At 45.1% G+C, this 25,342-nt stretch overlaps 1 protein-coding gene across 1 annotated transcript in view; it reads left to right on the plus strand.

The window, feature by feature from the left end:
* Positions 1-25,342, plus strand: part of LOC118370019 (target of Nesh-SH3-like) — a 65,095-nt gene continuing 39,753 nt past the window's right edge. The window contains exon 1 of the mRNA XM_052500377.1: positions 1-104. The gene's annotated coding sequence lies outside the window, so the exon portion shown is untranslated. The remainder of the gene's footprint in view (positions 105-25,342) is intronic.

The raw sequence follows: 25,342 nt of genomic DNA on the forward strand, positions 1-25,342 counted from the left end.
CAGTAAATTCAACAATCCCCTTGTTTTATACCGATCACTTCCTGCCTACATGGTCTGGGTCTGAACTGTTCAGTGCTCGCTGTCTCCTGCATGGTGTTTCCAAGGTAAGGAATGAATGAAGTGAATCTTAAAGTACTTAGGGGGTTGGCAGTCCCTCTCTGCAGACAGGCAGGTCCCAGCACCCCCTCTTTCATAACATGCATTCCTTCATGGGCTTTTTCCTTGTCTGATATTTAGCAGTGAAAAGAAGTATGCTCTGAGAATCAGGCTGCATGTGTCTGGGCTACTGCTATCCTTTTTACTGCACGTGTACCGTGAGCAATCAGGGTATGAGCACGATTACTGGCTAAACTGACTGTGTATTGGGCAGCGAATGACATTGAGAATGTACAGGTAACTGCCAAAATCATGGAAACACTTGAGTAAATGAGGGATACAATGTATATTGAAAGCAGGTGCCTCCACCCAGGTGTGGTTCCTGAGTTAATTAAGCAATCCCATAATGCTTAGGGTCATGTATAAAAATACTATGCAGACCATTGTTTTGGCTACCATGGCTATGCTCCCATAGGATGACAATGCTACCATCCACAGGGTACGAGTGGTCACTGAATGATTTGATGTAAACCATATGCCATGGCCGTCCCAGCCCCCAGATCTTAACCCAATTGAACACTTATGAAAGATTCTTGAGTAGCGCCTGAGACAAAGTTTTCCACCACCATCAACAAAACACCAAATTATGAAATTTCTCATGGAAGAATGATATCACATCCCTCCAATAGAATTCCAGACACTTGTAGAATCTATGCCAAGGTGCTTTGAAGCTGTTTTGGCTTGTTGTGACCCAAAGCCCTATTAAGACACTTTATGTTGGAGTTTCCTTTATTTTGGCAGTTACTTGTGTGTCTGTGTGTATGAATGAATTAAGTAAATGTGTGTTCTATTGCATGCATATGCACATGTGTGTGTGTTTTATGTGTGTGTATACTGTACATTGTGTGTGTATGTACACACAGAGAGCATGGTTTCCGTTGGCACGGTGCCTGGCCTGTCACTCATCTTGGGGTATCTCTCAACACGTTGGCTGTGGCGGCAACGAGGACAGAAGAAAGGCTGAAACAACAGCTTCCTTCCTTCTGCCATAATCCCAGTGCTGAGAGAGCAACTGTAGTCACCACCACACACTCCAATGAACGTCAAACAAAACCATGTTCTGAACAATTTCACCCTGTCCCATCTTGAGAGAATACAAAAAAAGAGGGGGAAATCATTTTCAATGCTTAGATGAAGAATACTGGGCTTGTCATTTGGTTGGTCGGTAATGACAAGAACTGATTGTCTTTGCGTAACATTAGGGGAACTGTACTGTACAGATCATTTTGTAACTGTTGGATCCTGATCAGAAGCCTTAAGATGTTTCTGATGTGGTGTGGTCTTCGTAGTGACGTGCTTCCCTATTTTCTGCCAGTTTGGCTCTAGAACAGAGATAATTCAAGGGACTACAGGGACTTTCAAAGCCTGTTTTTATCAAACCGAAGAGAGCCAACTGAATGAGGTCCACAAGGGAATCATAAAACTCAACGACATACAAACTCATGTCAACATTAGGATCCAATGTCATCATTACATTATCATTGTATTGTTTTATGAGGGTATGTACACAGCATAAAAAAACAGACTTTGTTTAGGATGGAAAATGTTACTTCAGTATCTACTATATTTTTTACAAACTCTGAGATAATGTGAAACGAATGTCTCTTGATGAGGCACCCCACTGGCTACAGTAAAGTGACTGCAGATATGGTGCAACCTTTTGAAGTTAGTTTCATTGGGAGAGAGAGAGAGAGACTTCTAACACTGTTGCTCATTAGCTGCTAGGAAGGGGGTGGCACTGGAGACAAGTGTGTTGATGAAAGCTTTGCCATGTTTAAGCGCTGCAACCTTGCGCCTACTTTGAAACCCTGAGTTTACACAGTCAAACTGTTCATTCAGTCCTGACAATGTTTTTACAGACTTTTGAATTAGTGGAATGTCAACTGAAAATATTAAGATTTTATTGATTGGATATGCAGAGTGGCTGATAGAGAATTTGTCTGCGCGTTCCATTGATCATAGAACTCCGTTCCATGATCTCGCCATCACGGTTGACAACTCCATTGTGTCCTCCTCCCAGAGCGCTAAGAACCTTGGCGTGATCCTGGACAACACCCTGTCGTTCTCAACTAACATCAAGGTGGTGGCCCGTTCCTGTAGGTTCATGCTCTACAACATCCGCAGAGTACGACCCTGCCTCACACAGGAAGCGGCGCAGGTCCTAATCCAGGCACTTGTCATCTCCCGTCTGGATTACTGCAACTCGCTGTTGGCTGGGCTCCCTGCCTGTGCCATTAAACCCCTACAACTCATCCAGAACGCCGCAGCCCGTCTGGTGTTCAACCTTCCCAAGTTCTCTCACGTCACCCCGCTCCTCTGCTCTCTCCACTGGCTTCCAGTTGAAGCTCGCATCCGCTACAAGACCATGGTGCTTGCCTACGGAGCTGTGAGGGGAACGGCACCTCAGTACCTCAAGGCTCTGATCAGGCCCTACACCCAAACAAGGGCACTGCGTTCATCCACCTCTGGCCTGCTCGCCTCCCTACCACTGAGGAAGTACAGTTCCCGCTCAGCCCAGTCAAAACTGTTCGCTGCTCTAGCCCCCCAATGGTGGAACAAACTCCCTCACGACGCCAGGACAGCGGAGTCAATCACCACCTTCCGGAGACACCTGAAACCCCACCTCTTTAAGGAATACCTAGGATAGGATAAAGTAATCCTTCTCACCCCCCTTAAAAGATTTAGATGCACTATTGTAAAGTGGCTGTTCCACTGGATGTCATAAGGTGAATGCACCAATTTGTAAGTCGCTCTGGATAAGAGCGTCTGCTAAATGACTTAAATGTAAATGTAATTGAGTAATATCCACCTTGCTACAAATGGCCTTGGATCTATCTCGCAATTAGAGAGAGAGAGAGAAGGTATAGCTTATTTTTGATACAAATCGGGGGTGATGGCTGGAATTTCCCTCCGAAGGGCACATCTGAAAGGCAGCAGGGGAGCATGGGAAAACTGCAAAACAATACAGAAGGGAGAGAGAGAGAGTGAGAGAGAGAGAGAGAGAGCGAGTGAGAGAGAGAGCGAGTGAGAGAGAGAGGGAGAGTGAGAGAGAGAGAGAGAGAGCGAGAGAGAGAGTGAGAGAGGGAGAGAGAGTGAGAGAGAGAGAGAGAGAGAGAGAGAGAGAGAGAGAGAGAGAGAGAGAGAGAGTGAGAGAGAGAGAGAACGAGAGAGAGACAGACGTTGAATTATTGTCAAATTGAAGAGAATAAGTGATGATTCTGAGATCAGCAACTACAGTAAGCGAGGGAGATAAGAGACTGCCAACGAAAAAGCTGTTGCTTTTTAGGGAACCGTAGATGTATGCTGAAGTAGCTTATCGAAACAAAACACAGACCTTTCAATGGAACGATGCACACTATCAGTATAACATCTTATCAAGCTGCATGTGAGGTGGCCTTAAATGGCCACGTACTCTTGTAATCTCCACCCTGCACGGCCAGAAGAGGACTGGCCACCCCTCAGAACCTGGTTCCTCTCTCGGTTTCTTTCTAGGTTCCTCCCTTTCTAGGGAGTTTTTCCTAGCCACCGTGCTACATCTGCATTGCTTGCTGTTTTGGGTTTTAGGCTGTGTTTCTGTACAGCACTTTGTGACATCTGCTGATGTAAAAAAAAGGCTTTATAAATACATGTGATTGATTGATTGAGGTGAGGACAGCGATTCTTAAAACAGTGAACATTTGCAACAATAAATCACTCATGATGACTTCTTTTTTCCTTCTATCTTTTCCAAGGCCCCGTTGTTATTGGAGACAAGGGTGGTGGACCAATCAGGGCTATGGGAGGATTTACCACCTTTTATTTTAAGGAACATCTCAACTCTTCTGCCAATAGGGAGGCTGCTGCTCCCGTCTTTATCTGGTCACATGACGTGAGTTATGATTTGGTAACGTTTTGGTTTGAGTTAGCTTGGTGTGAGTTTTTTTGCCTTTGCTAGTGAATATTCCACTGGCCTCACTCTAGGGACAGTGTGTCAGTTTGCCATTTCAAACCCCTTCCTAAGGCAACAGGTTTTTTCTCCTTCTCCTTCTCCCTCTCCTGAATTGGATCAAAGAAAAGCCTCAGTCTTCAGATCAGATTCAGAACAGGCCGGGCTGAGATAAGACTTCTAATAGAAACCACATTGAGTTCAGGAGGAGAACACATGACACTGGGCTCTCTCTCTCTCTCTCTCTTTCTCTCTCTCTCTCTTAAAGAGTGATAGGTGACGCTCTGCCCATTGGCAGAGTCACACTTGACAGCCACTATTACTGCCTCTCAGTGTAAATGTTTATTTCCATAATGATTACATTTCCATACACGGATGGAAAGTTTGTTTCAACCTTTTTAACGAACCCTCGCTGGGTTGTGTCAAATGTGTGAAAAAATGATCCCGGCAGTCCAAGGAATGCAGAGCGGGCTATTTTGGTTTTCCAGCACCAGTCTCTGATTGTTTTGGGGGAAAAGTCAGAGTCTGAAACTGCATGATTTTGATCAAGTTAGTAGTTTTTTTCCTAATCAACATTATGGACACATAGAAAAGTGTTGTTTGACAGAGGTAATAGTGTAGTGGACATAAAGGATCCCCTTTCGATTCCTTGACACACTCACCACTTCCTTGTTTGGCCATGTCCTCTCAGCCTTTCTCTACATTTTTGCACTCGTCTAAGGTCAATGAATTTGAATGAATTCTCTAAAGCACTTGGAAGTGTAATGATGCGCCGGCAGGAATATTGTTCAGCGCCTGATTAAACAAACAGACTGCAGCTGAACTAAAAATACAATGAATTGGTGGATACAAAGACATTTTGTCTGGCCAAGTTTGAAGTTGGTGACACACATTCTCACAAAAACATTAGAAAAGTAGGTTTCTTACCAGCAACGCTGGTGGACCATAATGCATTGGGCCTGTATGAATGTGTCCCGTAATGCATTTCCAAATGGTTTTAGCCACTGAGGATAACCCGGAGTAAAGACAAAAGCTCAAAAATCTCATCATTATGCTAGTGTCAACATTACCCATGCCGTTGTGACTCCTACGTTGTAATATGATACATAATTAAAAACACCTACTGTATCTCTATGGTAACAGAAACTGTGGAACCGTATTCTCTTGAATCCCTGATGATGTTCATTCTGTCTTTGGGGAGGTCTAGAAGAGAATGGATAGGCCACGTTATGCAATTCAACATTTAGCCTTTAGGTTATTTCATGCACCATTAACTACTTTATTATGACCTATTAGTATGACATAATCCTTCTCTGATATATGACCTTGGAGACCTGGAAGAGTTTAATTTCATGTCCAGGCTTGGAAAATGTCTGCTAAATGCTTATAATATCAGCTTTAGGGTCATTCATTCAATGGATTGTTTAGGCAGAAGGAAATCTACACCATCCACTCACATGTCTTAACCGCAGAGCTTTAAGGATCTTCAGCTTAAAGACCAAAATCATGGAGGGAAATGTCTTATGTAGAACAGTTGTTGCCAACTATGACTTAGATATTTACTGGGGCAGAAAGCCTATACTTTCTGCTTGGTGTAGATTACTGTAAGCCTATGGGGCTACGGTTTTCAGCAACGATGTCATTATGTTGTGTGTTCTCAGAGAGACTGCTTCTCGTACTCTGTTTTTGTTATGTTGTTGTGTTGGTCCTTGTGTCTCTCAGGTGTTAGTCTACCCTCTCTGATGAGTCCGTTAGGAAAAAAATACATGTCCAAAGCCTCTTTCCCTTAGTGAACTCAACCCTGGGTCTGTCTGTCTGTCCTTAATGGTGAGTGGTCCCATTGCTCTCCACATGAGGACAGAGTGGATGGTTTAGGGCCTGTTGTGACAGCCATAGCCCCCGGAGTGCTCCTCACAATGCTCCATGGAAAACAGAAACACCCTGGGATAGGGTTGCGGGCAGCTGCTGCAGAACAAACAGCTCAGGAAGAAGAGTAACACCACTGTGTCTTGGCTACGCAGGATGACGAGAGTGAGAGTGAGAGTGAGAGAGTGAGAGTGTGAGAGAGTGAGAGAGTGAGAGAGAGAGAGAGAGAGAGAGAGAGAGAGAGAGAGAGAGAGAGAGAGACTTTTGACTTTTGGTCTTTGTTTATTGAAACATTCTCAATTAATTTAAAACTCACCCCCCCACTCCTAAAATAAAAAAATAAAAATATATCCTGTACTGCATACATGTACCATACTCACCTTTCCATCTACCACGTGATACAAATCACCATACACAAAAACCCTAACCGTATATCCAAAACATCTTCCCCAGCAATACAGACAGCCCCCCCAACACACCATATCTCCTCAAACATCTCCACACATTTGATAATTTTATAGAACTCAAACTCAACCCTAAGGCGCGCAGAGACCATCCCATTAAACAGTAGTAAAGGGTCTGTTATCCCCCCACCTTTGACCCTGTTCCTCCTTGTTAGCCAAATAGCTAACTTTGCCTGAGCAAACAGAAAATTCAACAAAACACATTTTTCTTTCTCCTTACTCGAATACCTGTATCCCATTATAAACATCCCAACAGCAAAAACCACCCCCAACCTGTCACACAGACATTCCAACAGAGACATTAATGGCATTAACCTGGTGCACACAGAAAACACATGAATTACAGTTTCTTTCATTTGACAGAAAGGACACCCCTGCCCAATTCCCGGATCAACCCGTGCCAACCAGCTGTTAGTGGCCAGGGCTCCATGAAGAACCCTCCACTGGAGGTCCCCTGACCTCTTTGGTACTGGGGGTTTGTAGAGCGCCCTCCATCTAAAACCCACCATACTCTCCGCCCCACATACCCCCTGCCACTGATGTGCCTTCACTCCTGTTAGGCTTCTAATGCTCCTAACCTTAACGCAGAGGTTGTAGAGGGCTTTACCTCCCACCCCCTCAAACTCCCCCAGGCTCGGAGTGTTAAAATCTAACAAGTCCTCCAGACCCCCTTGCCAGTCTCCAGTCTCTGCCGTCACCTGCAGTGGCGGGAACATTGGTGGCCCCTCTCCCTTTGGCCTCTCAAACACCCCCCCTTACCGGCTCAGACAGTGCCTCCTGGACCTCCTCCAGGAATCTCTCCAGCAGCCTAAGAGACGTTATTCCTGTTTGTTGCGCCAAGACCTCCGGGGTTTTCCACCCCTCCTCTCCCAGCAGTCTCAGGTCACCCAGCCTTTGTAAACCCCCTGCCATCAGTTGCCTCTGCAGGGTGGCCGACTGAACCGATCTCAAAGGGATGGCTGGGTTGTGGAAGATAGGCTCCTCCCACACCCACTGCCCAGGCTCCACACCCCCTTCTCGTGTGGGCCTTAGCAGCTGCCAGGCCCTCAGCACCGCAGAGTAAAACTCTGAGAGACCTGCTGTACTCAGCCTCTCCAGCTTCATGAGGAACAGCTGCCGGTCCAACACTAATCCGCCAGCTTTCCTCAGCAGCGCACATGCTGGTTCCCTCCAGCCAACATCAGTGTGGTACAGCAGTCTCTGCACCGCCTTTAGTCGGAAAGCAGCCATCCTGCTCTCCAGTTCCACCAGGCCCTGTCCTCCTTCGTGGACGGTCATGTACAAAACTGCTGCCTTCAGCCAGGGATGTCCCGACCAAAAGAAGTCCACCAGCTTGCGTTGCAGGTCTGCAAGCAGACCGGCGGGGGGGTTGAGGACAGCCAGTTTATGCCACAAGGAAGATGCCACCAGGTTGTTGATTATCAGCACCCTCCCTCTATATGACACTTGGGACAGGAGCCACCTCCACCTGGCCAGTCTTGACACCACTGCCTGTGACAGCCCCTCCCAATTCTTGCTGACCCACCTCTCCGAGCCCAGGTACACCCCCAACACTTTAAGCCCTTCACAACCCCACTGCAAACCCCCTGGAAGCAGAGGAGGAGCCCTATCCCCCCATGCCCCACATAACAGAGCTTTGCTCTTTCCCCAGTTTACCTTAGCTGATGAAGCTCCCTCGTACACCTTCAGACTGGTCTCTAGTTCCTGCATATCTTGCCCATCCCTGACCATTACAGAAACATCATCTGCATATGCTGAGACTGCTATTCCTGTCACCACATCCATGCCTGTCCAGCACACTCCCCGCAGTCTCCTGCGTAGCAGTCCTAAAAAAGGCTCAATGGCTAGTGTGTACAGCTGCCCAGATAGAGGGCTTCCTTGTCTAATGCCCCGTCTCACCCAGACTGGCCTACTGAGCCCTCCTCCCACCTTAACCATACATGACGCCCCAGCATACAACAGCTTCACACAGGTCACAAAACTCTTCCCAAACCCAAACACAGACATCACATTAAACAGATACTCATGATCCACTCTATCAAAAGCCTTCTCTTGATCTAAAGAGACCAGTCCAAAGTTCACATTAGAACCTCTCGACAAGTCCAACATGTCCCTAATCAAGAACAAGTTGTCCGTGATTGAGCGTCCCGGTACACAATATGTCTGGTCCTTGTGTATGAGTCCAGATGAGTCCAGATGGGACTTCAGTCTGTTAGAGAGGACCTTGGCAAAAATATTGCAGTCCGCACAGAGTAATGCCACAGGCCTCCAGTTCTTAAGTTCACACAAGTCCCCTTTTTTGGGCAGGAGAGTCAGAGCCGCCCGACGGCAGCTCATCGGCAACTCTCCTACCCCGACGCATTCTCGCAACACGCAAAAGAAATCCTGTCCAATTGTTCCCCAGAATTTTTTGTAAAATTCCTCTGGAAGTCCATCGACCCCGGGTGCACGACCGGGGGACATATGGGTTGCTGCCTCTGCCAGTTCATGTGACAACAGGGGAATGTCCATTTAATCCCTCTGTGCCCGAGAGAGCTTAGGGAGTCCTGCGAACAAGACCTGAGCACACATAGGATCACACATTTCTGCCCTATACAATTCAGTATAAAACTCCACAGTTCGCTCCCGCATCTCCCCCACCACAGAGGTCACCCGCCCATCAGACAGCCGTAGACAATGCATACCATTGGCTTCACTGCTCTGTCTTTCCAAACCAAAGAAGAAGGAGCTGGGAGCATCCATCTCCTTGAGCATGGAGAACCTAGCTCTTACAAGTGCTCCCTTTGCTTTAACCTGGAAAAACTGCCCAGGTCCCTACGTAATTCGGCTAAGTTAGCCTGTAGGCCTACATTGCCTTGCCCCACCATCTCTACCTCCATCTCACTAATACACCGCTCTAGTTCCCCCAATACTCTCCTAGCCTCTGAGGATGAGAGAGCTGTGTACTGTTGACAGAAAAGCCGAATTTGCACTTTCCCCACATCCCACCATTGACTCAGAGACTCATACTCCTCTCTTCGCTGCCCCCATCTTTCCCAAAAAGTCTGGAAACCTGAGCAAAAAGTGGCATCTTGTAAGATCTTTACATTGAACTTCCAATAAGATGCCTGCCGGGGCCCTGGTGAAATAGACAGCCGAGCCATGGTTATGTGGTGATCCGAAAACCCAACTGGGAGAATGGTAGCACCCAGCAGCCTATTGCTCTGATTCCTGGACATGTAAAAACGATCAAGTCGAGCTGCACTCACCCTAGCCCCAAAAACCTTCACCCACGTATACTGTCTTGTGTTTGGATGTTTAGTTCTCCACACATCCACTAGGTCAAACTGATTAAAGATGTCCCTTAACACTCCCACTGACACTGAATGAGGCTCTTCCCCATTTCTGTCTTTTGTAAAATCCATTGTACAGTTCAAGTCACCTCCGATCACCAGCGTCTCCTCAGGCGCTACTTGTGAGAGTTCCTGTCTAAGACTCCCAAATAGAACCCCTCTTTCTCTCCCTGTGTTAGGCGCATACACATTTATAATGACAAAACACATGTTGTTAATTTCTGCTTTAACAACAAGCAACCTACCCCTACACACCTCCTTTGAGGAGCAAATTTTTACAGCCAGACCCGGTGCAAAAAGGACTGCCACCCCTGCACTAAGATTTGTCCCATGGCTCAACACACTTGCCCCTTTCCACCAGAGCCCCCAATCAACTTCATTCACCACATCACTATGCGTCTCCTGCAGAAACAACACCTGTACTTTTTTTTGTTTTACATATTCGCCCAACACACTCCTCTTTCCCGCATCTCTGGCGCCATTTATATTGAGCGAGCCTACCAGAAGAGTCTCCATAAGAAGTGGGAGAAAAGCCAGCAGAGAAATAGACCAATAGCAAAGCTCAAAAAGCCCCAGTGTCAGTAAGAAATTAAACATTTAAACAGTGTCTGAAGGTAAACCTTTACGCACTGTTGTGACCCACTTCCTCAACCTAAACCGTTTCCTGGGTGAGAGGACACCATGCCCCTCATTTCTCATAGCATGTTGTACTGATCTTACAAACTTTCTAGGATCAGGAAAAAAAAGCCTCAAGATTAACTTTTTCCCCTTAGTCTCATTCAGGAACCTTGTCAGTTCTCTCAACGTGTACTTAGACCCCTCTGGTTGACTGGCTGTCAGCTCCGGGCCAATTGAAGAGGAGTCTGAAAAAAATAACTCCTCATCCTCTTCCTCAGACTCACTTTCCTCCTCTTCTCTATCTCCCACCCTGACCACCTGCCCTTTCTCTCTGGTTAGTGCCTCACCCACAGCAACAGGCAACATTTCCATGGTGCCTTTGTCCACACCCTTTTTCCTTCTCCTCTTGACACCCTCCCCCCTAATCTCTTACACTTCCCCACTATACTCTCCTCATCCACTAGAATAACCTGACTAGACGCAGTATCATCTGCACCACCCTCCATAGCATGACTAGGGCCAGCCTCAGCTACACCACCCTCCATAGCATGACTAGGCCCAGCATCATCTGCACCACCCTCCATAGCATGACTAGGGCCAGCCTCAGCTACACCACCCTCCATAGCATGACTAGGCCCAGCATCATCTGCACCACCCTCCATAGCATGACTAGGGCCAGCCTCAGCTACACCACCCTCCATAGCATGACTAGGCCCAGCATCATCTGCACCACCCTCCATAGCATGACTAGGGCCAGCCTCAGCTACACCACCCTCCATAGCATGACTAGGCCCAGCATCATCTGCACCACCCTCCATAGCATGACTAGGGCCAGCCTCAGCTACACCACCCTCCATAGCATGACTCGGCCCAGCATCATCTGCACCACCCTCCATAGCATGTCTAGGCCCAGCCTCAGCTACCCCACCATCTCTAGCCTGACTAGACCCAGCCTCCACTACCCTACCATCTCTAGCCTGACTAGACCCAGCCTCTGCTTCTCCACCATCTCTAGCCTGACTAGACCCAGCCTCATCTACACCACCATCTCTAGACTGACTAGGCCCAGCCTCTGCTGTCTGCATCTCCTTACCCCCTGCATTTTGACCTCGATTTCCCCCACTTGCGCTTGTACCCTCACCTTGTCTATGGCCTTTATGTGGGCACGCAAAGCTCTTGTGCCCCAAATCCCCACATTCAAAACACCGTAGACTATCTGTCCTGGCAAAACCTGCATAGAGCCCCTCCCCATGCCTCACTTTAAAATGCACATTTAGCTGTTGCTCATTATTGTTCAGAAACATAAACACTTGCCTCCTGAACGAAACAACGTGCTTAACGGCATCTGCCTGAAAACCTGCTGACAGTACACGGAAACCGCTAGCAAACTTACCAAAACGACTCAGCTCTTTCCTAATTTGATCATCCGTAATAAACGGAGGCAAATTACGAGAGAGGTGAAATTGACACCAACACATCCCTTACAAATATTCCGCTAGCAATTAGCCTACCGACCAAATTAGCCCTTTTCATGAAGACAACCACAGCTTTGTTCATTCTAGAAGCAGAATGTATAAACTCAGCTCCTACCTGTTCACTGACCGTGAGCAGAACCTCCTCCACCTTAACTCCGTTCTCAGGAACACACCTGAATCCATGCTGTATCGACAGCGTCTCCTCCACGCTAGGCTGAGAAGCCATTGCGCACACTACACCTTCCAACCCCCAGGAAAGTTACTCTGTCCTCTTCCACCCTAACTTTGAAAAAAAACTTTGGATACCGCTAAAAACAAATATTGCATTAACCCTCCACCATAAAAAATAACATGTAAAGAAAAGAATCAAGACAGTTAGTTAGGATAGAGCTTTCCACACCAAACACTCAAACTCCAAAAACACCCAGCATGCACCGAGAGAGAGAGAGAGAGAGAGAGAGAGAGAGAGAGAGAGAGAGAGAGAGAGAGACCCCCCGAACTCTAACTCCTGGGTTTGACATTGAATCAGTCAGAAGCTTCTGTGCGTTCTCTCTGTGTGCTTCGTTCCTCTCTTTATGGATGGCTATTAGGATTGATTGATGTTGAACCTGACCTGTGGGATTTCTATGCACCTGTTTCTATGACTTCTTACAGAGGAAGTTAGTGAAGCTTTCACTTAGGCGTGCTTTGGGTGCCAGTTTTTGACTAATGTCCTCAGTTATTGATGGCATTGTTCTAAGATCTCCTTTGACTTTGTAAAATGGTATTTTCTGCGACTTTGGTGACCTTGAGACACAGTATGACAACTCTAGAAACTCTCTAGCTAACATTTAATAAAATAAACTTTCCTGTGCCGACATAGTTTATGGAATTAATTTGTGGACCTGAAACATATTTTCTGTAAATATTACACAAATCTTGCCTGTTATGGCTGTTTTTCTTGGCAGCGACTCCATCTGATACTGAGGCAGAGAGAGAGAGAGAGCGAGAGAGAAGCATTTGGGAAACACATGATTGGATAAGACACATCTTCAACTTCAGGATTCGGTAGTCCAACTTCACGACTCCAATCCATCATCATGTATTGTAATTTTCTACAGCCTCCCGCTTATCAACGTTTGATAAATACTAACAATACCACAAATGACAAACCTGATACACGCGGTTTCATCTCACTTGCCAGCGCGGTGCATGGTCTGCCGCAAATATCATTATCTCGTCTCTTGATTACGTAACCCAAATTAATTGTGGCGATGATATTTCATCTTAATATTCTCCAAGACTTTGTTTTTGGAACCGCAGAATGAAAACATCGTCTTCATCATTTTTATGCTGCATGATCGGAGACAAGATTGTCAGGTGTTTCCTAGGTTTCCATAACTCGGAATGCTCAGCTCTTATTTTGAGAAGCTTCACCATGGAAACGAAGGACACGTTATCCACAGCCCTATGAAGAGAAACTGTTGGTTACATAATGTTGGATTAAGACAAGACTTTAATTCAGTATAAACCGTATGGGATGCTATAGAATCAGTACTTTTCCAGGACTTTCTCTCTGTGCCCAACTGACATTCTAGCTGCTTGGGCTCCACACAATCCTCCCTTGGAAAGGAAGAGGTGAATTGGTGTGCAACCTAATCTCTCTGGATGGTTAATGTTAACAGTGGTGGGCCCACATGCTTTTCATCTGACTCCACTACACTATGGGCCATATTCAATCAAATAAGACTGGGGCGTTTCCGTCTTTTCAGGGTAACTCGTAAAATATGGTTCTTCATGCACAGAATGGAAAGTTGTTTTGTCAAGCATAGATACATAAAAGCAAACATACATTATTGCATCACAATAACAATAATGTATTTGAGATACATATTCTAGAATCAAGGTTTTATGAACTAGAAAATGTGCACACTGCATACAGAGTCCTACACAATCTGATCCCAGATCTGCCCCAGGCAGATTTCCCATCTAGGGCTCTTTAAAGAGCCCAAACTGAGCACCTCAATGCCTCTCAAAGCCCCATGGCACTGATCTGAGGACAGATCAGCTCCAAAATATTTTATACAAATTTACTCCACCTCATAAAACCCCCTGTATTTTGTGAGGAATTGGGATGAGGATTGAGGTACGCCATTGCATAACAGCCTTTGAACCCCAGAGTTCTGGCGCTTGGTCCGGGGAAGCCAAGGCAGACCTGCTGACTGTAATGGCTCCTACAGGCCTGACTCACTCTCCACTGGAAGGAGGAGCGGCCTGGCCCCTGGAGTTTCTGACGGCCATAAAACCTGCCTGCGCTGGCTGCACATCGGCCCTGTCAGGAAACGAAGAAGAGGAGGAAAGAAAGAGAGGAAGAAAAAGGCAAATGAATGAGGATGCTGAGGAGGATAGGAGGCACTAGTTCTGCTCAGTACATCAATGGCAGCCATCTGTTTGTGTGCCAGTATCAAACACATGTCTGTATGTGAGTTTGACTGAACACCCTCCTGAGACATTCAGCCTGGGCCAGAGTTCTCAGATCTCTTACAAACATGAGACGAGCAAATGTTGTCTGGACAACCACATGAGTTCTCTGAATACGGTTTGTCTGAACATGGGTCCTCGTTGATGAACCGTGACGAAACCCAGCAGCATATGGATGAAGCCACTAGCGAGAATATGGGGGAATACACTGAAGTTGTGTTCAGAACACAGTTGTGCTCTTGATAAGCTGTTAGCTATAAATGAGCACCTGCAGCCATTTGGTTTCCTCCCGATGCACCTCTTCAGAGTAGCACTCATTCGCCTCATAACCAGACCGCTCTGAACACTTTAACTATCCAACGAGAGAAAATAAAATGTCAAGTCAACAGTGGGTAATACCACAGGAAAACCAAAAGTATATGACAACAGTGGATTCAGCAGCGGTTGAAATATGAGAGGAAGGGTCTATGAAATCTAACTATGTGAAATGCCACTTTTCTGTTCAACATCACTCCCTGGTTAGCTTTTTATTGTGACCTGTTTTCGTTGGCCTTTGCTCCAGTAATATAGTCTTCTGTGGCTAACTGTATTATTGAGGGGAATAGTAATGCTTTCCCAGTTTACTTTAAAAGTCACTCAATATGAAACAGTGGTATCAGAGGCCTCTGTGGACTTTCTATGAGGTAGTGCTGGTTGTCTAAATCATAGGCCCTTGAAAGGCCCTTGAATGGTTCCAGACATCTACATGTATTGTCAGCGCATTCAGTCATTCATTGGTGACTCGTCTAAATGGAAAATCAACCAATCCGATGGGCAGGAAAGCAGATTGACTGACTATGTTCCATAATCAAAGAGGGGTCACTGTTCATGGAAGCAAGGGGTTCTTCCTTTTCTGTAGAGACTCATTCTCAGAACTTGAGAGAATTTGCACCATCACCATCCAAGCATTTCAGCGATTCTCATAGACGGCTTGTGTAAGGCTCCGAAACAGCTTGTATTCTTTTTCATGATGGTTTGGTAGAGAACCTTTTTGTGGGACTTTTAGGTGTCTATTCATTCCAGCTGAAGGTCAGTCAGAATGAAATGTGTGTGAGTAGATCTCCTTCTGAGACACCAGCACCTACTGTTCTATCTGGCTGCTGGTGGCACGTTTCTTCTACCTCAACCACCACTATTCCTTGTCACTCATTCAATACTACTTCAGTAAAGTAAAGCACTTCATATTTGCCTAAGCAACTCCCCATTAGTTTATGTTGGAATATAGAGTATGGGACTGTGCTATCATCAAACTGTGTCTTGGAGTTCTTTCACTTCATACGTTTGTCCAAGGCTAAGAGTTTGAGACTATAAAGTTATGTTGTGCATAGTACTGTGAGCCCTTATGATGTGGTGGAGAGTGTTTCAGTGTCCTCGTAGGATGTTAGTGAGATGTTTTACAGGTGGTTTGCATGGTCAGATAAGTATTATATGACACATTAAACGATGAGAAGGAGAGAACCTCCATTTGAATTCTAAGGGCCGGTTTCCCAGACACAGAATAAGCTTAGTCCTGGACTAAGAATGATTTGAATGGAGAATCTCCATTGGGAAAGTGTTTTAGTTCTGGACAAAGTTTAATCTGGGCTGGGATACCGGCCATAAATGTACTTCTCCCAGTTTGTGAATTAGTTCCGAAATAAACAAAGTTAGACATACAGTAGAAGACCTACTTTATGTTGATGTTCCAGATGTTAATCTGAAGGTTTTAGTAGGACATTGGTTGGTTAGAATCACAGCAGGTTGGTGGCACCTGAACTGGGGAGGACGAGCTCGTTGTAATGACTGGAGCGGAATTAGTGGAATGGTATCAAATTCATCAAACACAGTTTCCATGTGTTCGTTTCTGGCCATTGGTATGAGCTGTCCTCCCCTCAGCACCCTCCTGTGCTTAGGATAGTAGCAATAGCCAATCCTGTGTCACAAGGATATGTGCATGTGTAAACCAATTTTGGGGATTTGATGATGATTTCATGATGTCATCATGAATCTGGTATGAGTTGCTTCTGTATTTAACACATCCAGCCATGGCACTTACAACACATGGATAACAATCCCTCAGCCCACACAAAGACACCTTTTTTGTTGTTGAATTTTACCCCCTTTTTTCTCCCCAATTTCGTGGTATCCAATTGTTAGTAGCTACTATTTCATCGCTACAACTCCCGTACGGGCTCGGGAGAGACGAAGGTTGAAAGTCATGCGTCCTCCGATACACAACCCAACCAAGCCATCCTGCTTCTTAACACAGCGCGCATCCAACCCGGAAGCCAGCCACACCAATCCGTCCACCTGGCAACCTTGGTCAGCGTGCACTGCGCCCGGCCCGCCACAGGAGTCGCTGGTGCGCGATGAGACAAGGATATCCCTACCGGCCAATCCCTCCCTAACCCCGACGACGCTACGCCAATTGTGCGTTGCCCCACGGACCTCCCGGTTGCGGTTGAGTCTCTGGTGGCACAGACCTTAACCACTGCGCCACCCGGGAGGCCTACACAAAGACACTTTGAGGAAAGGAACAAATGATTGATGTTGACAATTAAATGCTTGTCTATGTCCAACAACATGTTTCTGTGTGAGTTGACACAGATGATCCTTAAACCCCAATCAAAGGTCCAAGAAAGCTCCATTTCTGATTTTAGTTTTGCTGTGTGATTCGGCCTGGATGTGTAATAAGACTCAGTACAATGGCCACTCTCCACACATAGGGCAAACAAATACCTCTACTGAGCTTGTGTGAGAAATCAGAAATATCTTTTACCGAAACAGGTGTTACCCTGAAAGTCCTCTTACAGTGACTGGAAAATATCTTGACTTGGCAAAAATCATTTAATGTGGAACACAGCCGTCCTAAGTAAGAACAAGTGCCCCTTAGATCGTTGCTCCCCTCCTCCAGGCCCAATTAAACGAGCGTACTTTGTCAGGATCCTGTCAACAGTGGTTAAGAGAGCCATGGCTTTGGTTGCGTAACCATATCCTCTCAGTCCTGGCTCGCAGGTGGAAATGAAAGACCCAAGGAATCATTCCTGCACTAGGCTACACAATGTCCTGACTCCATCTATAATAAGGTATTACTTTGATGTATCAGTAATTATGGAGATGTCGAGAATATAGTCTGCATAGAAAGCAAATGGGCCTACTTCAAAATAGTGTTTTAAAAAGGTATACTTTCAACAGGCGGAAACTTAATAAAAGAAGAGAGCATATTGTGCTGTACATATAGCGCGCTTATTCCCATATTCATACTTTCAGATTGTTAAAAATAGATTTTACAAGTTGTCATATAAAGAGTAATTTTACTGTCAGATCCAATTAATTAAAAACTGCTCCAGGAAGAGCACTTGTGAAATATGGCCTTGCATTCTTTAGTGCAAAGCCTTCTGGGAAATGAGCTAACATGTCAAGCTCCCATTTGGATTACACAAAAATGCACAGAAGGACTTGTGAAACAACACAAACTTGGTTGCTAATCTCCCATAATTATTTCCAGTTCTCTTTGTCTGATGATACTGATTACCTACTGGAAACAATTATTGATGACTGACAGGAAAATATCTGTTGTGATCTTTGGTGTCTCCACGGTGACGGGCAATGCATTCTGAATGCGAAATATGCACATTCGCAACAATATTACTGAGTTGTAGTATGGATACTTAGCATTTTGTCCCAAGTCCACGTGGTTTGCCACTGTAATCCTTCACTGGAAGCCATGCATTATATATACACCCAGGTACTGACTTTAACAAACGTTAATTATGAAGTGGAAACCGACGTCTTCACATCCAGATGAAGTCAGACTTGGTTTGAGACGGACAACATGTTCTTTGGTTTTAAAAACAAACACAATCCTGTGAAAAATGAAATGTTATTGATAATCATGTTTTCTTTCCCTTGTTTCATATAAACGCTTTAATTCTCCTGATTGATTTATTTGCCGTGAGCTTTGATAGTTCTGATTGGCACATTGCCCCCTGCTCTGCCCTCCACAACTCAAAGCGTTGTCTGATTATTTTTCCTGTTCAGGTTTATTTGCGTTAAATCACCTACAACTGAAGCCCGGAGGACGCTCCTAACACCAGAGAACAACCTCAGATAAATCAGACTTCTGGGAAAACAAACGGGTCAATCTGGAAGTCCTCCAGAAACCACTTGGAGATCTGTCTTGTAGTTTCTTTTTTTCTGTGTCTCAGCTGAGGTTGTACATTGAGCCTAACAGATGTAGAAGTAATTTCGTATCAGTTGTTTGGATTATTCTAACAGGCATATTTTTTTCACAATATCTTAACGTATATTTTTGTTGTTGATTTCCTTATTGGGCTCTTCTGTTATCGTTCTTTGTGTCATCAGAATGCCTCTGGTAAGAGTATCTATCTGGATAACAAGGCGGTCCATGCCAGTTTCGACAGCTGTGTCCACCCATTACGCCAGGAACCTCAGGGATAAACCAGACTTACAAAAGCTCATTTATTTTCAATTGTGTGTTTCCATGTTTATTTAATACTGAAAAACCCATCACGTTAGACCAGGATGTGGCTTACCTCACTGAGTTATGCCCACTAGCAGTCTTTGTCCTAGCTCTGGAAACATGGCACCTATTTGTCTAAATTAGGTATGCTTTTGACAAATGTGTCTCTCTCTGGTATCACTGGCATGCCTACATGACACGTATAATCGGAAGGAATTTAAATGTACTGACAAGAATCGACAGCCAATAATCCATTGTTCCTATTGAAACAAACGACACACAGACATATTACAACAGCCAACTTCAATGCTGTGTTCCATTGATGCTTTACCATCCAAGAACCACTCCTGATATGTACATTTTATTCATTTAGCAGACACAACCAGAGCGACATACAGTAGTGAGTTTAAACATTTTCCTATTTTGTTTGTACTGGTCCCCCATGGGAATCAAACCCACAAACCTGGCGGTGCAAGTGCCATGCTCTACCATCTAAACCACACGGGACCATAGCCTGTTAATCATCTGAAGTATTCCGAAACAATACACATGAGAACAGGGTCTTTGTTATGTGGCTTATCTTAATTAATATGCTCACAGCTCAACAGACTTTTATTTTGTGCCAAAAGTATAAAATAATCACTTTTTGTCTGATGCCTACATGTTTGAAGCAGAGTGACGCATTGAGTTTGTATTTGATGAACTATAGCTTAATACTTAACAGTATTAGACAGGAGTGGTCACTAAAGTACACATATCTTCCAGTTAATCTAGCATTTACTGTCCATGTCTTTTAGATTCTGCTGAGCCGGAGATTCTCAGAATGTGTTATTATTCAAATGTTGGAATATCAGTTCTTAGAAAGAAATCTTGAGTATGAATAAAATCATTACATAAAACCTGTCATGTAGGCTTGGAATGATTTACAGGAAAGTCTGACTTTGACAAATCCTCACGTCATAAACAGACTTGAGCCGCATGCTCTGTCTAAATACACAACTCAGCACAATTGTTCAAACAGAGTCTTTGTTACACACTGCTGTTATACCGTTCAATGTAACCGTTGTGAATTAACACAAGACCTTACTGGCACAACTCTATTGGGTTCGCCTCATTTAGCTTTTTATCAGCATTCATTTTGGGTTACTGGTAACTGTGGAGTTTTCATAACCATTCATCCAAGAGATTATGTAACGACGGACGTCAGAAAGTGGGACATTGTTCGTCAGAAACTTGTTAAACGGTTCAGCACAATGAACGGCTGCCCAGTGTCTGTTTTACAACTTTAGGCTATGATGTTCTCAGTAACTGTCCTACTGTGTTCTTAGACATATGAGAAAACATTCCAATCACGACCCACATCTCTCGATTCCCCATCCCACACAATGGCAGGCAGGCCAGGTGTCTTATCCTCAGCCGACCGTGCATGGCGATGGATAAGCGTGAATGTTTTAAACCTTAACAGGAGTGAAACATGAAGCCGTCTCACGTTTCTAATAAACGTCACATGAACTGGAGGACATATCCTCCGCTGAGGTCAGGAGTCTTTGTTTACTGGTAGGTTGAGTCAAGGTGGATTTAGGGGTAAGACATGCTGCTCTGAGAGTAGCCTCGCCTTGTGTTGGCTACAGATCACAGGCGAGGCCGCTCTGCGTCTCTTAACGGTGCAACACTCCATCCTACATGGGGCTTCCTCTTTAATTATTATTTTTTTTACTTTTATTTTACTAGGCAAGTCAGTTAAGAACAAATTCTTATTTTCAATGACGGCCTAGGAACAGTGGGTTAACTGCCTGTTCAGGGGCAGAACGACAGATTTGAACCTTGCCAGCTCGGGGATTCGAACTTGCAACCTTTCGGTTACTAGTTCAACGCTCTAACCACTAGGCTACCCTGCCACCCCTGACTGACTGTACTGAGGGGAGGAGTGTCAATATCTCAGGCAACATTCCATGCATAACTGTCTCAGTGGCGCTGTCATGAAGCTACCTCCTAATGTGACTTTCTTGTGCTGTTTGTTTTAAAACTCACTGCCAACACGAGTCAATAAAATAAAAAGAGGTCTGGATTCCTGCCTCATCCACAGGAAACAGCTTGTTAGATGAGTGATGAAAGGATGACAAGGTTTACAAGTTTACGATGTGACGGTGTCCAGTACCATACGCAGAATGGACAGCTGCTCTGATATTTCCTTCATGTGTTGTCTAATAATGTTGCCAGTGAGGCCAAAGTTCATGGGTGAATACTTCAATGACTGAATCTCTGCAACCTGTTGAACAACAACCAAATGTGATTCTCCGAGTGTTGACTAGAGTGATGCTTTTCTTGCCATAAACTATTGTGATAACACAATAACTCAGGGTTGGATTCAATCCGTGTCGCCGAAGTATTGCGTAAGATCTGCGTTATAGCTCGATTAAACTGTAAAGGCAATGTTCCAGCGTCTGTGGAGCGTCTGTGGAGCGTCTGTGGAGCATTAATGGTAAACGCGGCACATGTCCTCTAAATTGGAAATTACTTTTACATTAGAACGCAAATCTTCCGTGATATGGATTGAACCCAGCCCTTAGTCCTCCTGCAGGCTTCCACGAATGAACTGAGACGATTGTACTGAGGGATGGAAAATATCAAATGCTTTTCTTCTCCAACTCGCCAATCATGAGACGATCCAACTGGGGGAATTGACATGGTGTGCCGTTATAAGGGCTGGCCCATGTGGGCCACATCTGCAACCAGTTTCCAAATCACTAAACCTGCTGACCGAAAAAAAGGCTAAAACTTTCAAATGTTATATTTTTTAGGTCCATTTTGCTGGTTCACAAGCCATATTTCCATCGGAATCAAGGTAATCCATCTTGAGAATCACTATGTAAAAGTTCGTAAATCTCTGTGTTGATGACTGTCACCTTGCTCTGCCAATGTCAGGGGCAGGAGGCCAAGGTAGAACCCAGACCTCCATATGGCCAGAGAAAGTAGGATGCTGACGGAAGATGAGTGCAGTGCACATCTGCTTCCATTGGGCTATGATGGTGTTAGATATGCTGAGGTGTGGTGCGATAGTGTGGAGCAGGGGAGCTTCTCCATTGACCCTGGTGAAGGGAGGACAGGCTAAATCTTTAGGGGCTTTACAGGATATACAGCTCCTCAATGGTTTTCTCTTCAGCTCCCCAGCAAAAATCAAATCAAATGTTATTGGTCACATACACATGGTTAGCAGAGGTTAATGTGAGTGTAGCGAAATGCTTGTGCTTCTAGTTCCGACTATGCAGTAATATCTAACAAGTAATCTAACAAATTCACAACAACTACCTTATACACACAAATACACACAAATGAAAAGGGATGAATAGAATATGGCGTGCGGCATAGGCAAGATGCAGTAGACGGTATAGAATACAGTATATACATATGAGATGAGTAATGTAGGATATGTAAACATGATTAAAGTGGCGTTATTTAAAGTGACTAGTGATACCTTTATTAAGTCAATTTATTTAAGTGGCCAGAGATTTGAGTCTGTATGTTGGCAGCAGCCTCTCTATGTTAGTGATGGCTGTTTAATAGTTTGATGGCCTTGAGATTCAGTTTTTCAGCCTCTCTGTCCCAGCTTTGATTCACCTGTACTGACCTCGCCTTCTAGATGATAGCGGGGTGAACAGGCAGTGGTTCGGGTTCCTGTGACATCGGGTGCCGCTGTAGGTGTCCTGGAGGGCAGGTAGTTTGCCCCCAGTGATACGTTGTGATACGTTTCCCGAAGTCCACGATCATCTCCTTTGTTTTGTTGACATTGAGTGTGAGGTTATTTTCCTGACACCACACTCCGAGGGCCCTCACCTCCTCCCTGGAGGACGTCTAGTCGTTGTTGGTAATAAGGCCTACCACTGTAGTATTGTCTGCAAACTTTATGATGAAGTTGGAAGCGTGGATGGCCACGAGGTCATGGGTGAACAGGGAGTACAGGAGAGGGCTGAGAATGCACCCTTGTGGGGCCCCAGTGATGAGGATCAGCTGGGTGGAGATGTTGTTTCCTACCTTCACCACCTGGGGGAGGCCTGTCAGAAAGTCCAGGGCTCAGTTGCACAGGGCGAGGTCGAGACCCAGGGTCTCGAGCTTAATGACGAGTTTGGAGGGTACTATGGTGTTAAATGCTGAGCTGTAGTCAATGAACAGCATTCTTAAATAGGTAGGCCTCTTGTCCAGATGGGATAGGACAACGTGCAGAGTGATGGTGATTGCATCGTCAGTGGACCTATTGGGGCGGTAAGCAAATTGGAGTGGTTCTAGGGTATCAGGTAGGGTGGAGGTGATATGATCCTTGACTAGTCTCTCAATGCACTTCAAGATGACAGAAGTAAGTGCAATGGGACGATAGTAATTTAGTTCAGCTACCTTAGCTTTCTTGGGAACAGGAACAATGGTGCCCATCTTCAAGCATGTGGGGACTACAGACTAGGATATCAATTGGTTGAATATGTCCGTAAACACACCAGCCAGCTGGTCTGAGGATGCGGCTAGGGGTGCTGTCTGGGCCGGCAGCCTTGCGAGGGTTAACACGTTTAAATGTTTTACTCACGTTGGCCACGGAGAAGGAGAGCCCATAGGCTTTGGTAGTGGGCCGCGTCAGTGGCACTATATTGTCCTCAAAGCAAGCAAAGGAGTTGTTTAATTTGTCTGGGAGCAAGACGTCGATGTCCGCGATGGGGCTGGTTTTCTTTCTGTAATCCGTGATTGACTGTAGACCCTGTCACATACATCTCGTGTTTGAGCTGTTGCATTGTGACTCTACTTTGTCTCTATACTGACGCTTTGCTTGTTTGATTGCCTTGTATAGGGAATAGCTGCACTGTTTGTATTCGGTCATGTTTCCGGTCGGCTGATCTACGGGTCCTGCAGGATCTGGTTGTAGTTGGTCTCCCTGTGGCCCATTAACCACTGTCGGTTTAACAAGAGACTAGAGATGGAAGACACAGAGCAGAGACATGGAGAGAGCAGCCAACGCATGGCAATCCATTTACTCCCCATATTCGTCAAGTTGAGATATAGAACCTCTCCTGTAGTGTTTTGGAAGTTATTGAGGCCATGGGTGAACACTAAACAGCTGTGGATTGGAGGCCCAGTTTCAGTATACAGAAACAGTGAGTGAACTCCAGAAATGACTAATTCAACACAGAGTGTGGTCATGGCTAGATGGGATACAGTTTATATCAATGTTTAGCATTTGTTTAGCATTTTAGCTAACCCTAAAGGGGTGCTTCAGTTTGGCTTCAGTTCGGCTTGAGGCTAGCTAGTCTTACCTGTGAGGGCAGCAGAGGTGTTGGAGCCGGCAGCAAGCATTTTGATTGGTCCATGTGAACTGAAGAAGTCCACCAATTGGAAGGCTGTCCTCTCCTCACAGTCTCCCAGACCTAGCTGACCTTCGTTGTTTCCACCGGTAGAGTCCACGTTTCCCCGAGCTGTGGACAGGACACATACATTAGGCTAAAGGCTTCAGTTAGGCTGAAAGCTCTCAGACTCCCTTAAAAGACATTCCCTTCCAAAACAAGAAAAAAGTGGTATTAGTACTGTTTGTTCATTTTGAGACTCTGTAGACAGCATACACTTCCTAAAAAAGATAACTCAAGAAATCTGTCATACATTTTTACATTTTTCTGCTGAGGAGATTCTAGTCGGGCAATTTTACATCTATGTTTTTTGTGCAGTATTTCTCAATAAAAAATGTGTATAGAAAGGAGTCGTCCCTCATTGAATGAGAACAAAGACTTTATTGAAGAATCCCTACATTTGACCAATCACTGTCGAAGGGGCGTATCTAGAAAATAAATTGTGTTCCCGAACAGCCGAAGTCCAAAATGAAACAAAAATGTCATAATATCTGCACAAACTCTTCCAAACGGATTTGGCTGGGAACCTTGTGGACCCCTTATGAAAAAAGATTGCAGTTAGAGTGCAGTATAACTGCAGAATTGAACCTGGGTCTGTGGTGACACCTCAAGCACTGAGACCACTGCGCCACTCCGGAGGCCCCTAAACCTTTTTCTAACCTTAATGTAATTCTCCTAATCTGTTACGTTAATTATCCTAACCTGCAGCATAAATTCCCCTGACGTGCTAAACAAAGTTCATTCTGGTCAATTCTGACATAAAATGTATCCCATCTAGTCAAAACCACAAATCGTGGATGATGGAACTTCTCAGGCCAAAGTACAGATAGGTGTAATGATGATGAATTGAACCTTGAATGGAGGTTAATCACCAGTAGCAGATTCATACACTCTATACTCCACAGGCTGGCGTGTGGTGCTGAGGGATTTTTAGTGGGGTGCATTCAACACTGGAGTGTTTTAACTGGGGGTCGTGGCTTGACGAAGCCCAGGTGGCCATTCATTTCGTTGCAGAGGATTGAGATGGGAAAGGAACAGGGAAGGAAGCACAGCAAGAAAACATCAACAGCACCAGTGACAAACTTTGGAAACAGCAGGAAGCCATCATGAGCAACAAAGTACTTTCCTCATTGGGGTTGTGAAAGATTACTGAGTCAACTGAGC

The sequence above is a fragment of the Oncorhynchus keta genome, unplaced genomic scaffold (assembly GCF_023373465.1).
Source record: "Oncorhynchus keta strain PuntledgeMale-10-30-2019 unplaced genomic scaffold, Oket_V2 Un_contig_10373_pilon_pilon, whole genome shotgun sequence".
Lineage (NCBI taxonomy): Eukaryota > Metazoa > Chordata > Actinopteri > Salmoniformes > Salmonidae > Oncorhynchus > Oncorhynchus keta.